Here is a 19,543-nt window from a genome sequence, read left to right as displayed (position 1 = left end):
GCAGGACAGAGCCTGGGTAGTGTTAGCGAATCTTGGAGACCAAAAGTCACAGACAGAGGAGCAGCTGGACTCCAGCAGGCTTCTGTCTGTGTCACGCAGCTATGACTTCGATACCGGTATGGTTGCCAGAAGTAGCAAATAACAATACTGGACACACAGTTAAATTTGACCTTCAACTTCAGATAAACAACCAATAATTTTTTAGTATAAGCATGTCCCACGCAAACTTTTATTTTCGCAATTCTATTACTAGGAGTCAGAGTCTGAGTTTCTTAATTTGGTCACACGTCTATCCTTAGTCCCTTGAATGAACCATCTAGGAACACCGCAAGTAATGGAAGAGAGAGACACTTCTAAAAGAAAATTAGGGTCTTCAACCACAGGAAAAGGGAAGGAATGTTAGGATGTCAAAATGGACCATTCTCTCTTTCTCTCTATTTCTCAATCATCAATATCATTATTCATTATTGTCTTTTACATACACACTTAATAGGGTGATACTAAAAATATTTTTTAAATGTTGATAAGTCTGGATCAAGGTTCTCTTCTGTGCTGCATGTTATCCGTTCAGTGGCTGGACTGTGGGCAGGAAGTCCGTGGTCCCAGTGGCGGATCTGAGGAAGGGCTGGAACGGCACTAGGAGCTCTTGTTAGCAGCTCTTTATTGCTCAATGTACAAGTATTAGATGGCACAAGGATAAACCTTAAGAAAGTGATTGTCTTTGTTTAGGAAATAACCCGATGGGAGGTTTTGACAGAGTTTGGGTGCCTCTATGAAATAATGGAGGAAGAGAAAGCTAAAATATTCGGTGAGAAGTTAACATGAAGTGGAATCCGTGCCAAGGAAGAAACTGGAGAGTAGATAGGAAGCAGCAATGTGAGGGTGCACACAGCCACTGGCTGGGCTCTGGAGAAGGACGGTCATTGAGGAACGCCTGGCGGCACGGCAGCTAAGCGACTTTCAAAGGATGATGTTTAATATCAAAATTTAAATTGGTCGTTGTGCTAAAGTGGCAAAGAAATGCCTTATGAGAGTAGTTTGGGAAGAAATAATATAAAAGGAGGTATGTTCTCCATGTGGGTCAGTGCAGACAGGAGAGAAGAGAACAGTCATGGGAAGTGGGGTGTGAGTGAGTTTGAGAACTCGTGGATGCAGAAATACAGAATGTGGGCACCATGGGGAGTGTGAGCTGTTAAGAATCCCACTGAATTTGGTGTGTATGGTGGGAGGGGGAAGCTAGCTTTTTTTTTTTTTTTTAAGATTTTATTTATTTATTTGACAGAGATAGAGACAGCCAGCAAGAGAGGGAACACAAGCAGGGGGAGTGGGAGAGGAAGAAACAGGCTTATAGCAGAGGAGCCTGATGTGAGGCTTGATCCCATAACGCCAGGAGCACGCCCTGAGCCGAAGGCAGACGCTTAACCGCTGTGCCACCCAGGCGCCCTGGGAAGCTAGCATTTTATAAAAGTTTAACTAAATATCAGAGTACAGGGTGACTCCAGCTGACATTTGAGTCGTACATATGACCTACATGGATAATTTATATGATGCAGTTGTGGCTTTTATATTAACCATGAATTCTTTCTTTCTAAGGATTGTCAATGTCTCAGTTGTCGGGAGTGGCCGACTCTGTCTCAGTCCTGTTCCTGGGTCCCAGTGTCTTCTCTTGTGTCATTCTTTTCATCTCAAATCTTGTGTTGCTCAAATCTCAAGTCTCCCTCTTTCTTGTAAGTTACAAATGTTCTTTGTTGCCCTTTGTGTTTAGCTGGAGTCTAGTAATTACCGTACAAGGGTTAAGTTAATGGAAAGTTAATATATGCTTCCACTATTGCTGCTTCTATTCATACTCTCTATTTTATTTCTTTAACTTTCTCTTTTATATCTGCACGTTCCACATGGCGCTGATAGTATTGTGAACAGGAAGCAGTTCCACCTGTTTCGGAGCATAGGACTAAGATAATGGGCTCTTGGGCCAGACCATCTGGATTAAAACTCTTGGCTCCACCACTTGCTATCAAGCTACGGGACCCCTCTGTGCCTCTGTGGCCCCCTCCTGTAACAAACTTAATGGGGTTATTATTTTAATAGGGTTCTTATTTTAACTGGGTCTCAGAATTATAGAACTGGATGAATATGATTGTTGATGTATGACCAACTCTCATTATTGCTCCATTCAAGATGACTTTTTTAACCATCTCTCTGGGGTGACCCTTATGAAACCATCCCCAGAAATATAAAACTAGGACACTGACAATGGCTGATTCTATCTCTTATCCATTTCTTTCTCTCTCATCCATGGCAACTACTATCCCGGATGTGGTGCTTACCATTGTCCCTCTTTCCTGGCAGCACATTTCTATCATATCTCTTCACCAAAAAGTTTTAGTCATTTTTAAATTTATAAAACGAAAATGTCAGACTATATATAAACTTCTGTGACTTGTTTTTTCCTCCTAAAATTATATCGCTGGGATTCATCTGTATATTTGCATCTAGGTGAAGTCGTTTGTTTTGACTGGTGTAGAGTACTTTATTCTATCAGCAAACCAAAGTAACACAATTTATTTTCCGTTTCTTCTTTCAGTTTCGTTATTTCCAAGTTTTCGCTACTATGCAACAGGGCTGCTATAAACGTCTTTGTCCAGGTTTCCAGGCACAGGTACACAGGCCGTTCTCTTAGACATGTACCTAGAAGAACTGCTGGATTGTAGTCTATGCGTCTGCTCTACTTTACAAGATAAAACCGAACTGATTTCCAACGTACGGAGGCATTTGCAGTTGATTTTTGGTATTCTATAGGGAGGTTTTCTTACACCTTATTCTTCTGTTTCCTTATGTATAGCCTTCATCTAATTCCATTTGTTTAAAAGCCTTTTTCCCCAGATGATTTGGTGTGCTGCCTCTTTTATATATCAAAGTTCCACATATGTGCGGGTGTTTCTTGTGATCTATAGTTCACTGATCGATTTTTCTGTCCCTCCACCAAGATAAAATTGTTATAGCTTTAAAGCCAGCCTGGAAATGTGGTAGTGTCTGAGATATCCTGCACCCTTTGGCCTTCCATATTAATTTTAGAATCTGCTCTTCCTCTCATAAACATGTGTATCTCTCTATCTATTTAGTTCTTTAATGCCTTTCAATGATGTCTATAGATTTCCCAAGATATCTCTCACATCTTTTGTCAGGTTTAATTCTGTATCTTTGATTTTTTTGTTGTTGCTATTTTAAAGTGAAGCTTCTCTTTCATTAAATTTTCTAACTGTTTCTTGTGCATAAGAGTGAATATCCTCCTTGGTAACTTCTTTCATTATTTCTAATAACTTGTCTCTAGATTCTTTTGGGCTTTCTATGTTAGTGATAATATTGCCTTCAAATAGTATTTATTTTTTACTCTCAATTCTTATAGTCTTAGTTTCTATTTCTTGTCTTAATTTGATAGAAGTGGTGATAATGGGCATCTTCATCTGTTTTCTATTTTTCCCAATTTAGTGTGGTGTTCACTGCAGCGTATGTTGCTGTTCTTTACATACCCTTTATTATCGTAATTTACTGAGGGTTTCATTAACTTTTTTTCTGGGTCTGTGAAAAAGGTCCTATGGCTTTTCTCCTTCAATCTGTTTACGTGGTAAATTACATTGACAGATTTGATAACACTGAACCAGCTGTACATCCTTGGGAGGTACCCACTGAATATTATCACTTTTATGTATTATTGAATTAAAACTATTAGTATTTGGTGTAGGATAGTTTGCACTGATGATCAGGAGAGAAATAGGCTTGCTTACCCTCCTTTGTCTGGCTTTGTTCTCTCGGTTGCTGTCTTCACGGAATCAATTTAGGAATACTTCATCTTTCCATTCTCTAAAATGTTTGAAGGAGATTGGGTTGATCAGTACCTTAGAAAAAATTAGCCGTACTTGCCTGTGAAACTATATGTGCCTAGTGGTACAGGTAGAATTCTGCTAAATTAAATATTTAGCTTTGGGTTGTTGGTTGGGGTGAGAAGCAGAGTGGCTAATCTGTACTGCCTGACAGTGTCCTTGGTGTAAATTCTCCCACCATGACTGATTTCAAGCTACTGACGTCAGTGTGACATCACCGAACAAGGCTGGAAATGGCTCTCCCAAGACTCCAGCATGACCGTAATTTCTGCTTTTGCCCTGCAGTCACTCTAAGTGCAAAGGCAGCCTCAGAAATTGGAGTCAGGTGCTCTAAAGGTGGTCAAACCCTGGATGATGATTTGACGTCAAACCTCTCCTCACACTCCTCTCCCAGCCTGCCAGGTGCACTGGGGAAAATGACCAGTGCATCTTTGCCTCCCTCCTCAGACCTCTTACCTGCAAGGGTGACGGTGGGAGCGGACTAACTCATCCAGGATGAAATGGGAGGACAGGGAGTGGAATTAGTGGATCACATGAAACCCATAAATGTCTTCATCTACAAGGAAACTTCAAGGTAAATTATATTAAAATGCTGGGATTTTCTCTGCACAAGAATTTGAGTGGGTACTTTGGAAGGCTCTTGCTGGATCTCTAGCTGGATCTCCTGTGATGTTGCAGTGGCTCTCCTTTGGCATTTTCTCATTAGTTAACTAATTAATGTGTATTAATAAGTAATAAATACTTGTTTATTAAATATTAACTAAATATTAAATGTTTTGTTTATTTAATATATTTATATTAAATATTAATGGCTTCTAAAAGAATATTTTCTAATAAATATTTTATAATAACACAATAATAATTTATAAAATATGGCTAAATATTCATTGCACATCTGTTCTAGCCACTAGAGCAAGCACTGCTGTAAAGTACCAGGAAAATAGCATGAGTAAAAGAGACACAGATATCTGTATTTTCCAAATCAATTCTCTTTCATCCTGTTTCACATAAAAAAAAGAAAAATCACACATTCTTTGACTTGCCTTAAGAGGGGAGTGTAGTCACTTTGGGCAAGCTGTGGAAACTTGCCTTAGCCCCACCATCAAAGCAGCTCCTACGCTCCCATCTGCTGCCTTCCAGATTTCCAGAGACTAAGAGGTCAGATCTCAGTCTGCTGTGTCCCTAATAATGGAGGTTCTCTGAGTGGTCTTGTTGAACACCCCTCTCTAACCCTTTCAATCCTTAGACTTGTTTTGAGGGCACTGGAGTCACCTGTCACCCTTTCTTGAAGGAAAGGGGCTTGGGGTGCAAAGGGTAGATTTTGCCAAAGAAATTTCCTCACAAAATCGTCTTCTTCACCTGCACTCTCTTGATGATGCACGGTCATTGAGGGCAGTGGTCAAGAAAGAATTCTTGAGATGTTTTACAGTGCAAAAAGTTGATTTACCTATAGTACGGGGACAAGACCCACGGGCAGAAAGAGCTGCACTTGTTATTGTGAGGTGCGACTGATTATATATTTTTATGAATCAGTTGATGGTGGAGGGAGTGGAAGGGTAGAGATGATGGAAATCCCTAAGGCGATTTCTGTATGTTACAGGTGACTTACAGGAGCCAGGAGGTCAGGTCTGCCTACTGTCACAGTAAGGTTGCTTTTAGTCTCTAGTAAAGCCTGAACATTAATGCAGCTGTGAATTCCTTGCGGAATGTCCCATTCTGCATGTCTCAGGTATTTGTCAATGGGCTGCAAGTTGTAAGGAAATGTAATTTTATCTACATTTTTCTTGCCTTTTTTCTCCTCATCACTGGCACTCTCTTTCATTGCTCCTTTGTGGATAAGATCTTGTTCTTAGTGTTACAAAATCACCTTTCAGCTGCAATTTTTCCATTTCTACATGTGGTCAGTCCTTTGAGCCACCTCTCTCTTGAATGCAGTATTTTCAGCCGGCGCTCTCAGTCAGAATGCCAGGGTTTAAACCGGAATCTGAGACCCATGACAATAGCGGTGAGACATTGGACAAGTTACTTAATCTGTCTGTGCCTCAGTGTCCTCATTTATAGAATGGAGTTTACAGAAGTTCCTGCCTCATGTCTTTATCATGAGAGTTAAAGTGTGAAAAACTTTTGGAATAAGGCTTGGACCATTGTAAGCCATTGCTTTGTAGCCTTTCTCTGTGCCTCAGTTGAAACTTCTAAATCAGCATCCTGTTGCTTTATTCTGTTTCCTTTTAACCTCTTTTATTTTTCTGTCCTTAGGCTGACTGGGATTCAAGTCCATCCAAGGCACTCATTCATACCTAGGTTTCTGCTGGTGATGACATGCTCCCACATGAGTTTTTTCCTCTTTTCTGTTCACTATGTACAGTTTACATAATTATGAAAAATGAGCTGCTTCATCAAATTTTCCTAAGCTTGTTTTTGAAAAAGCAACTTCTAAGCTATTACCAAGTAAGGAAGAGAGTATAGTAATCATTTTTGTTTTTTAGTGGCAGCTAGAAATTAGAGCTTTCTGTGGGAGGAATTTAGTAGTAACTTTCAATGCTGGTTTCTTTATTTTGTCTTTCAAGCAGGTAATTCTTCAGTAAGACTGAGTGACTCTTTTAAAGAAGTTAAGGCAATAATTTTTTATGATGTTAATGATGGTTGGAAGTACTACCCCATTCTCAATTTGTGACATATTTGAGGGAACACACCTCTATTTAATTGCTTTTCTCTGATTTTTCAAAGGTTATAATAGTTGAACTCTAAGTTCACAATAAGATCATTAGAGTCATAACTCAAACAATGTGAAACTGGACCACCTGATGCAAAATTTCTTGATTTCTTGATGCAAGACCTCTAGGATTGCAAAGTAACCAAATTCAATATTTCACCTACTAAGTAGAATTCCGGTGCCAGAAAAATACTCTGCAGTTTTTCTCACTGAAGGTCATGGAATTTTTTAATATTCTCCAGTGGAGATCAAGCCAGGTTATAATTCACACAACTTTAGGTCAGTTTTGTAAGCAGAAAAACTGCCATCTATAAAAAAGTAGGAAAGTTCCTCTAGGGAATTAGCACCTCATATATTTCAGCAAAAAGTGATTAAAAGCTATTTTTGTGGAAGGGTTCTGGAACTTCATGTAATAAAAAAGTTTAGCCCAAACATTTTTTTCTGGATTGGTTTTATCAGCCAAATAACTGGTTTTATGTTTTTTTTCTTTTTCTTTCCCTGCTTGTTTGAATTTAGTTGATTGTTTGAATTATTCAAATCTACCTTTTGTTTTGGTATTATGAGAATGAATAATTCCTGAATGTATTTCATGGGATGATGCTGGTGCTGTGAGATATTCATTCATTCATTCATTCATTCATTCATTCATTCAGCGCTTATTTATTGAGTACCTGCTGTATGTTAGAGATAGTTGTTGGGGATAAATAGGTAAATAAACAGAAAAGATCTCTGCTCACAGTTTACACTCTAGTAAAGGAGAGGAGAAATAAGCTAATAAACTGTTAATTCTGTAATATCATGTAGTAAATAGTACTCTGAAGAAAAATAAGATAAGGTAAAGGGCTAAAGAATAGAGAAGGAGATTATTACATAAAATGGTAAAAATATTCTGATAGTGGTGTATCTGAACAGAGATCAGAATAGGGTCAGTGAGAAAGGCATAGAGGTATCTGGAGGAAGAATGGTCCAGGCAAAAAAAAAAAAAAATAGCAGGGGGAAGAGCCCTAAAAGGCAAAAGAGTGCTTGACATATTCTAGACATAGCAAGGCAGTCAGTGTGGCCCATGGAGGCATATGTGAGACAGATATTGAAAGAAGTGAGAGACCAGATCACATAGGACTTTCTGGACCTTGGTCAGAGCTGTGATTTCCATGCTGAATTGATGTGAAGCCATTGGACATTGTTGAGCAAAGGGAGGGTGACATATTTGATTTGTGCTTTAAAAAAGATAATTTTGATTGCTAAGTGGAAAAATGTATGGAAGGTTGGGAGTGGAGGTAGGATTCTATAGTATTTTTTTTCCTTAGGATTCTACAGTCAAACAAGTTTTGGAGACACTGTATTAAGCAAAGGTGAGTATTAAGGGATTATTTTTGTAGAGCCTTAATATGTTGATGTATCTTGTGTATCTCAAACAATGTGATGGAATATGGAATTTCCAACTTTCACCATGAAAATATTATTTTTAGGGACCCTCTTCAGAGATCAGTGTTCATAGACCTCACGTAGAGTGTTGCTGATGCCAACATCACCTAAATAAATCATCTGTCCTTTGAGAAACATAAACACTTTCAAACAGAGCGGAGAGGGAAGTTTTCTATCAGAGTGGCTCATAACTTCTTCTGCGACCTTAATTCCTGACCCTAGTGAGATTGTTTCCTGTTTTTTAGAAAGGCATTTGAGAGTGGATTTTTTCAGAATTCTGTGTTGAGAATCAGGGCACTGAGTATAATTCTAAATCCTTACAGTCTTCGTCTATGCCTTTTGGTGTCCAGCTTTTGATTAAATACCCACATTTCTCCATTCACCACAGGAAATAGTACATAGAAGATTCTTGTACATCAGTGGAAAGACAAAAAAAAAAGCCTTCTTACGGAATGACTAGCTTTTAATGGGCAGGAGCATCCTGGATTGTCAAGAGAAATGTTATGTCCTTTTGGGTAGGATGTTAACCCGGAAACAAAGTTATTCATGCTAGGAAGCATGCTCATTATTTTATAAGTAGTTCTTTAACTAATGGAAACTGCAAGTCATGAAAACCTTAGATTTTTCTTACCTCTGTGACATGATGTGTGTGTCTCTTAATTATCTATGGAAACAAATTCAACACATAATGCATCATGATTCATCACATTTGAATGTCAAAAGATACTGGAAAAATTTCTACCAATTTTCCCTATAACTTTGTTAAATTAAAATGTTTTAAAGGTTAACTGTCAAATCTCTGGGTGGGAGGAGCTTTCAAAAGGTTGAGTTCCCAAACTAAATAATGGATCTTTATCCTATCTAAAACCATTTGCTTAAGGTGGTTTTGGGATGCTTTGTAGATGGTTTGGTCACCTGGGAGAAAAAGGGGAGAATAGATGTACAACAGGATAGAGTGAAATAACCCACATCCTTGGGCCCAACGAGGCTCCTTTCTCCAGGAGAGGAGGTAGAGTGTGGAGCACATGAAGTGGGCACCAGGCTATAGGGCAAGGGCTTTGGAATCAGGCACCCTTTGGCTGGAATCCCAACTTTTTCACTTCCTAGATGTGTGGCTACCAGTTGTTGTTTAACTAAACATATTGAGGCAAAGTTAGAGGCCGCTATTCACACAGCACAGGATATAGCATTTCCCGCCCAAACTTGCAATTAGCTATCTCTTGCCGAGTGGGCAGAGACTGCTAAGCGTGTCACTATATCCATATAGCCTTTCTTCCTTTTAGCAACAGAAGCCTCTGAGTTCTAGCCGAGAACATGGCTGCCCAGCTAGAGATGGCATATTCTAGCTTCCCTTGCATCCAGGTGTGACCAAGGAACCAAGTCAGGCCCATGGGGTGTGAACAATGATGTGTGCAATTGCCCCATCAGAGTTAAAGCTGCTCATCTTGCAATCCTTTCCATTTCCTGTGGTCTAAAGAATATTGACAAACAACACTAGAAGTTTAGAGTCCCAACTATTCATCCTTGAACTATTAAATGCTAGCAGAATAAGCAATCTCATTTATGCCACTACATGGTGAGATGTTTTTGTTAGAGCAGCATGGTCTGCACTCTCATCATTCACAGTTCTCCGTTTCAGATCTCTTTCCTCCTTATTCCCCAGGGCCTGCTTTTCCAGGCTAGTCTCCCCCTTCCTGCACCTAATGCCTCCACTCACTCCCTCTTGCTCCCTTTCTTGTGCAGTTCAATTTAACTTTTATCCATTCCCCCCAAACATCATTCCACATATCATTCTTTTCAGTCTGCAAGAGACCCTCCAGTCACTGGGGTGTACCTTCTTTAGAAGGTAGAAGAGAATTTTAAATCGCAAATAATTTTTTCTCATGTTACACATGGAAAACACTTCACATACTATGTAACTACTGCGTAACAGGGGCTTGATGATGGGTTCCTCCATTTCCCATTTAGTCCTGTCCGTTCTCCAAGAGTCGATATTAGTTCTGGAGCAAACTGCAAATATTTCAAGTACTGTGGTCCTGTAACTGTGCTGTAGATCAAGACTGAGCCATGGGAAGGATTCAGATCAGTGATAACCCGAGCCAAGTTGAGACACCTTAGAATGCATTGGGTGAAAGAAAACCTTCTTGGTGAATCCCCAAACCTGATTGCTGATCTGAAGGTTAAAAATATGTAGATTCCAGGATCTCACTACCGGAAAGTCTGATTTTATAGGTTTGCTGTAGGGTCAGGAAATCAGTATTGTTAGCATATATCTCGGGTAATTTTGATGTAGCCATTTACTTGGTGCATGAACTGACTAAAACCTCAGTCTAGGACTTGGCAAAAATCAAGTTAAGGAGAGGCAAATGACAGGTAATGTTCATTTCCACTACCCGCCCCCCCCTGCTCCCCTGGTAACACTAGACAAGATTAAACTGATAATTCAGCTGCAGAATAAGGAGCCTTAAATGTTTCCAACTACTTCAAACTCTGTGTCAGACTCCACTCTCAAGTTCAGCCATGGATAGCCAAGTACTGTAATGGGCTTTGAGCACATCCAAGTCAGCCCCACTATTTGGCTGGGTGCACATAGAGAAATTGCCAATGAAAGACAAAGGGAGAATAACAGGAAACGGGAACACATCTGTTTAGAGACCCAGCTACCTGATATGTTAGCTTTGGCAACCCTTGCACACTTTGTCCTGCCAATGAAGCTGCTGTCAGGGAAATTGAAACACTGACCTCACACAGCTGGGATCAGCACCAGTATTGCCTCCATACATATTAGACCTCCAAAACAGTTCTGGAGGTTGATCTGGGGCTCAACTTGGCAGCCCTAAGCCACACAGATCATTACCTATAATGGGAATTATGCATGTTTATTATTGAGCTGATTTATTTTGAAAATGTTCATGGCCTAGGGTTCTAAAACTTGCATACAGAAAATAAATTCAACATTTAAATTAAAAGCAGCCACTTCCAAACAGAAAAACAGGGGGTAGAATTTCAGATTCCAAACATTACGCTGCAAATGCTGAAGGTCAGAGAATGTTTTAGAGGGAAGAGTACTGGGGAGGCGAGGAAACAGCCTTTGCAAACGTTCTCTTCCATCCTCTGCAAGGAGACGGATGCCACTGCTGACCAGCCCCCTCACACACAGGGTCACAGGAGGGGGAGCTGGAGGCTGCTGAGCCAGTGTTAGAGGACTTCCACTACGGACCAGACACGTGGGATTTTACCCTCTTTATACATTTTAGTTTTAAGGAACATAAGGAGGCACGATTTATAATGTAAAAAGTCTGGGATTTAATTACATTTAACTTAATGAAAGAGCTTGTACAACCTTCTGGCACTACTTTTGGGCAGAGTTGTGAATATTGAGCTGGCATGTGAACAAGAGCTATTAATAAAAAGGCCCATCCTCCAGATTAGCACATTGGATTATGTGATTTGCCAAGTCGTCAGACATGAAGAAGAAATTATTTGCTCTTGTTTTGACAGAAATATGCTCAGGCATTTAGGATTATCTTCCAGGCCTCAAATGTTCAGAGAATCTCAACACCTCTTGACCCAACTGGGTCAAAAGATCCATGTCAATTCAAATTATTCTATTATTGCCTTTTTGTGAAGATTTGTTTATATTCTATATGTCTGATGACCATTTCTCTAGGCAATTCTATAATAAAAATTTCTCAGGATGCCTGGGAGCTCAGTCAGTGAAGCGTCTGCCTTCAGCGCAGGCCATGATCCCAGAGTCCTGGGATCGAGTCCCGCATCGGGCTTCTTGCTCAGCAGGGAGCCTGCTTCTCCCTCTGCCTGCCGCTCCCCCTGCTTGTGCTCTGTCTCTGACAAATAAACAGATAAAATATTAAAACAAAAAGAAACAAACAAAAACTTCCTCATCTTTATCTCATTGCTCTTCTTTCTCTGCTCTCCCTCACTCCCTCATGTACCTCATCCCCTAGCAAGTTTCCAACTATAATGTGTATCGAACCCCTACTTTGCATCAGGTTTTGTACCTGGTGGTCACACACATACGTTTATTTAATACCTCAAACACCTCTAAGTAAGTGATATTATTTCCATTTTACATATGAAGAAATTATTACTCAGAAAGGAAATGTATATAACTTGATCAAAAAATGAAACTCTACAATGTCCAAGCTAGAATTTGAATCTATGTCTTCCAACTCCAAACCAGTGATGTTTCCATTGTGTTACTCTGCTTTGCTATCATTGTAAGTAAGCACTTGGAATTTAAGCATATGCACTTTTGAAACAAAGGAATTCCAGAGTGTATATTATGCTATCTGAATTCAACTTGGTAGAATGTCATTCGATTAAAGGGTTGGGATATACAGACCATACAGTATAGTACCCAAATCAAGTCTTTTTGTTTTATATCAATTAAGGACTTTCAGGGGTAAGAACTCCAGGAGGTCTGAACTTGACAGAGCGTGCTCAGTTGCTCAAGGGACAATGACATGAAATAAAGGACATTTTCTTATCTTTATAAACTGGCATCCATGCTAACATGGTCTTGAAAATCCATGTTATGACGGATTTACTCTCAAGTAAAATAGTATTATTTCCAGTTGTAAATTTAATTTAATGGAAAAAAGAAGTCAATCTGTAGTTATAAACCTACTATTGAGTTCTTGCTCTGACTTAAAAGTTACGTAGGTTTGGCAAATCTCAATCTCTCTAAGCTACTGCCCAGTTCCTATAAAATGGGCATTATAATACTAGCCAGGCCAATACTCCTATCCATGTTTAGTGCTAGATTATACAATCTTTGGATTAGGGACAACTTGTGTGTGTCTTAAAGAGCACTCAGCACAATAGAGGGGTCCATTCTTTATTGAATCCATGAGGTTAAAATATGCCGATGGATAGGAAAGTAACTTGGAAACTATACTGATCTAATTATTTTTCTTAAAAAAAGAAACATTTTAGAACACTTTCAGATTTAAAAATTGTGAAGGTAATACACAGAGTTCCCAGTTTCTCCTATTATTAACATTTTATGTCAGCATGGTACATTTGTTACAATTAATGAACCAGTATCAATACATTATTATTAATTTATGAAGTCCATACTTCATTCATATTTTCTTAGTTTTTAGAGAATGCCCTTTTTCTTGTTCCTTGTTCAAGATCTCATCCGTAATTCCACGTAACATTTAGCCATTATGAGTCTTTAGATTCCTTTTGACGGAGACAATTTCTCAGACTTTGCTTGTTTTTGATGACCTGGCAGTTTTAGGAAGTACTGAATATTTTGTAGACTGTCTCTTCATTGGAATTTGGGAATTTGTTGTGATTAGATTGGGGTGATGTGTTTGGAGGAGGAAGACCACAGAGGTAAAGTGCCATTTTCATCACATCATATCAAAGGTACACATGATCAATATGACTTATCCTTGTTGGTGTTAACCTTGATCACCTGGCTGATGTAGTGTTCGTCAGGTTTCATCCCTGTAAAGTTACTTTTTTTTTTATCCCCTTTCCATACTGTATTCTTTGGAAGGAAGTCGCTATGAGCAGCCCATACTCAAGCAGAGGGGTGTTACGTTCTACCTCCTTGAGGGTGGAGTAGCTACATAATTTAGTTGGAATTCTTATTCATGAGATATTTGCCAATTCTCCCCACTTGTTTAGTTATTCAGTCATTTATTCATATCCGTATGGACTATGGATATTTATTTTATACTTTGGGCTATGATCCACTACTATTTTATTTTGTTGCTCAAATGTAATTATATGTGTTTTTACTATTTTTTATTATTCGTGTTACCAGGCAGAATCCACAGTGGACAAGTATTCTGCTAAATTCTATTCTACAGTCAGGAAGGTGATTGTGCGGTTCAGGACTTATGTCTATTCTGCTCACCTCTGTGCTCTCAGAGCCTGGTTCTTGGCTCATGTTATGTGCCTTGTAAATACTTCCTGAATTAATATCTGAAATATAGTATTGGTTTCTAAATGTCATTGATTATAAAGATCATGGGTAAACAGATTTGTGACTGCAGGATTTATATCCAAGATCACAAATGTTTGGTAGCCATGGAAACAACTTGCAAATTTATCACTGGACTCCTGAATGTCCTTTTCCACCCACACCACACAATACCATAATCACAGCCGGAGCAGAAAATGCCACTCTTCAGTGAACTCCCACTATGGGTATCACAGAGAAATATCACATGTAACACTGAGAAGGCTCGTGTATTCCATGAAATTCTCTGTTAACACAAAATAGCCATTATGGTTTTCCTCAGCTAGGCTCTGAAGTGGAGTGCTTTCACACGGCTGAAACAGCAAGCACTCTGTGACAAGAAAGCAAAACCCTGCTTCTTATCTGCCTTTAAAGCTCCCTTCATTTATCAGCTACAAGCACTCAGTTTGAGTTTGGAGTGGGAGCCTTTGACTGTGTACCCTGCCATGTTCAGTTAGAGAATGAATCTTGAAATTCCAACTGGTGCCAGCCAGAGCAACACAGGCAGTAAGTTAAGTGGGGTCCATCCCTCTGGTGGTACTCCACAATGGATATCTGTCTATAACCAGAGACGTGTCCAAGCACTGGCTTTAATTTATGGTGTCTGGCAGTTTCTACAGCTGGGATCTTAGCCAAAGACAAGTTCTCTCCCTCTGTCTGTCTTTATCCAACTCATTTCTCAGTTAATATTTTGAAGTATTCTTCATGAATCCCAAAATACGTCTTTTGGAATTTCACCACGATCCTCCCAACATCTGTTATGTATTACTTCTAAATCAACATTTTGCCAAATTCTAGTTCCTTCTGGATCAGTAAAATATGGAATTGAATTCTAGCTCTGTCAGGAACTAGGCCAGTGATGAAAACTCTCTGAGTCAATTTCCTTATCTGTTTGACAAGCAAAATAATGCCTGCTTGAACAAGATGGTATCCTGAGGTTAGAAATGATTATATGAAAGTATCAGTCTATTACAGAAGCTAAGTGAATGGTAAACATTTGTTTATTTGAAGGTGCAAAGGTAACTCTTTTCATGGTAAAAATGGAATAACACATTAGGAAAAAAAAAAAACAAGTGGGAAAATATATTAGAAAGTGATTCTTCAGGAATTATTCATACCCCTCCTTGATGGAAGGTTGAACAGGTCATTGTGCTGGTTTGGCCAGTTTATTTTTTATCACTTGAATGCCATTTCTCTGGTCATGTCTGAGAATAATCCAATTAATGAATTTTGGGGGACAGAAGAAAATGGAAGGAGTTAAGACCAGGAACTAGACTCACCTCCAGGTATGGGTCAATAATGAGAATAATGGATTTGATTTTGTAAAATCAGACTGTAAACTCTGAGATGAATAGAATCAGGTAATTGAAGCAGCAGGGAGAGAGAAAGAGCCAGAAAACCAAAGGTGGAAATCAAGAAAATATAAGAGAATATAAAATATAAGGGAAGGAGTAAGGCAGAGTCAAAAACCGAATCTAGTGAATACGGGGAGTGGTCAGGTAACTAAGAGCAGAGCTGGGGTCTTGGTATGTGAAGAACTGATCAAGGATTTTTTCAAATTCTAGCCAGTTTCTAAAATAAGTTATAATCTTTAGGGGTGCATTTTATCATTATTTCCTGTTTCCACACCACTGCATCTGCAAACCCACTCTATTGGCTTGTGTCTACCCTGTTCCTGAGTGAAGTTTTACCTAGATTCCACAGCTTCTGTGCACATTCTAAATAGTAACATGAAAAGTCTTAATTTTTAAGATAATAAACTATCCAATCGAACCTAATGTTAGAACTCCAAACCCTCCTTCAATTTAAAACTTCTATATTCCACCCCATCCCACTCCTTGGCCTCAGCCCAGGCTAGCAACCTGCAGTGGAGGAGAGGGCACGGTTAGCCACTTCTCCACCTTTCCCCCAAACTGCCTGGCTGCTTTTTCTCCCCACTTACAATTCTGCATCAAAGGCTGGAGGGGAAGGGGAAGGGCTATGGCATGGCAGAGAAAAGGAGGGAGGGAGTGTTTGATGGGTACAGTTTCACTCATCACTTTGCTCTCTGGGATGTCAGACACCTAATCATTCTTTTTTTTTTTTTTTTTTACGATTTATTTATTTATTTTAAAGAGAGAGAGTGTGCCCATAAGCAGGGGGAGGGGCAGAGAAAGAGGGAGAAGGGAAGCAGACTCCCCACTGAGTGCAGAGGAGGGGCTGGCTCTCATGACCCTGAGCTCACACTTGCGCTGAAACCAAGGATGCTTAACTGACTGAGCCACCCAGGCTCCTCGACCCCTAATCATTCTTTATTGATTGGTGCTTTTGTGGGTATTTGGAAGTGGTCTCCTCTCCGCTCTAGAGGTCCCCCCAGCAGTTTCCTTGATGTAGGCAATTGCTCCACGGGTTGAGGGCTCTGTGCCTTAGCTGGGATCAGCACACTCCTCAGGGAGTTCCCAGGAGTTCAAGTCCACAGCAGCCCCATTGTTGGGAGAGTGTAGACAGCTCCAGAAAGCCCATTTCACTGCAGACTGGCCAGCTTCTTACCTTCAGGCTTAGATTTCTCTAAGAACTGTGAAAAAATTTTAAACTGGTTCCTTTGAAATCACCTTCCCAGGGCTTGGAAAGGGCAGTGGCGGCGAAGTCTGGCAACAGTCTCGCAGCTGTCCTCTAAAGAATCGTCCCTGTAGGGCTTCACACCAACTTCCTTACACTCATCTTCTTTATATAGGCTGGGGACAAGCGAGGGACTGAGCATCACAGAACTGGAGTCGGAGTGTCTTGGCAGGTTATGCATAGATGGTCTGGAGCCAACTGCTAATGGCCTTCGGAGCTTGACCAACATTGCAAGATCACAAAAAGTCTATCTAACATCGGGTGACCCAACAAGAAACCTCTCTAAAGCACCCGCCTGTCGTGCTGCCGTCTTAGCTGCTAGAGTTGCATTTCCCCGGGGGAATCTTCAAGGCATCTGACGGCTTCTCATGCACAGGCTCAATTTCTTCTGGGAAGTCATTGCAGCTTCGTGGTTAAACGTACATGGTTTATCATTCACTGTGTTCAGCTAATAAACTCTGCCCCTTAGTTCCCGAGTTATCAGTATAAACGATTGAAACCTCTCAGTGCCACGCTTTCAAAATTTTTGAAGACATAATACTTAACTCACTGAATTGTGTGAAGATTAAATGAAAGCCCATTTGTACAGTACTGACCGCAGTGCCTGGTCCATGGAAGGTACTCGGTAAAAGGTGGTTTAAAAAAAGTTGTCTTTGGGGCACCTGGCTGTCTCCGTCAGAAGCGCATGACTCAATCTCAGAGTGATGAGTTCAAGTCTCACTTTGGGCACAGAGTTTACTTAAAAAAAAAAAAAAGATAAAGTTGTCTTTGTGGATGGATCAGACAGCCTGTTTGGAGGACGACTCTTTTTGTGAAGCCCTGGGAGAAGTAAAGCAAGGTTCATTCTGCGTCCGTGAAGTTTTGGTTCAAGAGCACCCTTCTGTAGCAGGGCAGAAGCGAGGTCCCACTGATATACGCATGGCCCAGACAGAATGTTTTGGTGAAAAAGCAAAATAAACCAGAGGTATTTTGCCAGATCAATCTGCTTTATATATATTTAGTTTCGGAAGGATCAAATCTTGTCTCTTCATATATGATGAAGTGAAACAATGACAACTAAGTGTAAATCTGCCCTTTGGGATTTAGTAGGAAATTGTCCTGGTAAAACATGGCCTGTGTGAGATGCATCTGAGTTAAGAGATAGAAAAAAAACTCCAGTGTTCACATTTTGAGCATAGTTGTTCTATCAACTATGCATTTTTTCCCTCAGATTCAGTCTTTATCTCATCTTCAAGTATATTCTATGAGATTTTGGTAAATACTCTGCCAAGTTTCACAGACAATATTTCTGAAAAGGCTCCATCTATAAACCCTGTCGCCTTAACTTTAATAGTCACGAATGTGGTTTAATAAGCTCCATTTTAGGAGAGCCACCTGCCCAATAGGCCTCTGTGTCCTCTGCTCTATTCCCAGCAGGTATATCTAAAGCAACCCAGAATGGGCTTTCAAGTTCTTTTAAGAATTCAGTTTCTAGCATTTAATGTTTTTACTCTCTGTTTTTTGAGGTAGTAGTTTAAATATATGGGAACCAGTTGCATTTAAGAATGGTCTAAAAGAACATTCATTAGGCCTGAAGAAGTATTTAGGCACCCACCTGGGACCCAATTTAAAAGAAATTATATGGCTAAAAAATTAGAACAGGCTGATGGATTCAAGTCAACTCTTTGAGAGTAGAAATGCTGATTGAGTTCAATTTACCATATACTACTATAATCAAGACAAAACATTAACATAGTAATATTGGTCCAAAATATTTTTTAAACAGACATATTTTGAGTCTCTGCTTTCTTGTTGATGAAAGGGATTTTCTTAACTGGCAACATTAGTGCTCTAAAAAGGAAACCCTAATAAACAGGACACTGTGGGACTGAATTCACATTTTACTTGTGTATGTGATTCAGGCTTTCAAGAAACTATTGCATCACTGGCTTATTCTAGAATATGGTTGAATACTAATCCCCATGGGTTATTCAAAATCAAGTAGTGAAGACATTTCTGTTTTTTTGGTATTTTCTTTTCACATTAGCTCTCTTCTATTAGAGGCCCAGAGATAGTCCTAGAAGGGACAAAGCCTGGAAGAAACTACTTCTGTGCCCCTTCTCTCAACCCTCCACATAATATTTGGTATATAAACTTGTCTAGGACAGGAGCAAGTGCTTAGAAATATCTTTGGAATTTGAAATAGGAAAGAAGTCAGAAGATATGCGGGCTGAGAGACGCAGAAGTTGAGAGAGGGATTCTCAGCTACCTTGTCTGTGATGGATGCACAGAAGGGTGAGTTGGTGGGTGAACGGTTGGATAGATCTACTTTACCTCATATGCTCAAGTCCATCTCAGCAGGGCAGGTAACGCTTTGGATGCATCCCCTTGTAAATGGCTGCATACATCTGTCCTAATTAATCAGAAAACAAGAGGAGCAAAACTGTCCTTAGGGATAAAACAAAAGATTTGCGTTTGAAGTCCAATTTGTCTGCTTAGTGATTGTGTGAGCTGAGAAAATCCCTTAGTATCTCCGAACTTCCATTTCATCCAATATAAAATGGATGCATTAATACATACTAAATAGGATTTTTGCTAAAATTCAGTAAGATAACATGTAATACAACTTTTCAGACAAAGAGTGAACATTTGGACACATTACATGTTATTTTCCTCACTTCACAGGTTTCTTCGATATAAAAGACACAGTATAAGTCTCAAAGATCAGGACGTCTACATGGTATATCCATCAAACATATTAGAAGCACCTTAACCTCAGCAGACCAGGCTCTGGTATCTCCGATGCAAATTTGGCTGCCTCAAAAGAAGTTCATCCAGACCCAAAAGCTATTCAATAGTCAAATAAATTCATTCTTTCAAAAAGTATGTGTTGGATGACTGCTCTGTGTTAGATTCTGTGCATATAATTTTTGCCTGAGCAAAGGTAAA

The 19,543-nt window shown here is 39.7% G+C and overlaps 1 protein-coding gene across 2 annotated transcripts in view; it reads right to left on the bottom strand.

Annotated features, from left to right (window-relative positions):
* Positions 1-19,543, bottom strand: part of EMC2 (ER membrane protein complex subunit 2) — a 560,958-nt gene that overhangs the window by 24,602 nt on the left and 516,813 nt on the right. For both annotated transcript variants that reach the window (XR_008957805.1, XR_008957804.1), the window contains exon 22: positions 3,786-19,007. The gene's annotated coding sequence lies outside the window, so the exon portion shown is untranslated. The remainder of the gene's footprint in view (positions 1-3,785; positions 19,008-19,543) is intronic.

The sequence above is a fragment of the Ursus arctos genome, unplaced genomic scaffold (genome assembly GCF_023065955.2).
Source record: "Ursus arctos isolate Adak ecotype North America unplaced genomic scaffold, UrsArc2.0 scaffold_6, whole genome shotgun sequence".
Classification (NCBI taxonomy): domain Eukaryota; kingdom Metazoa; phylum Chordata; class Mammalia; order Carnivora; family Ursidae; genus Ursus; species Ursus arctos.
This window is presented reverse-complemented; position numbering and strand designations above follow the sequence as displayed.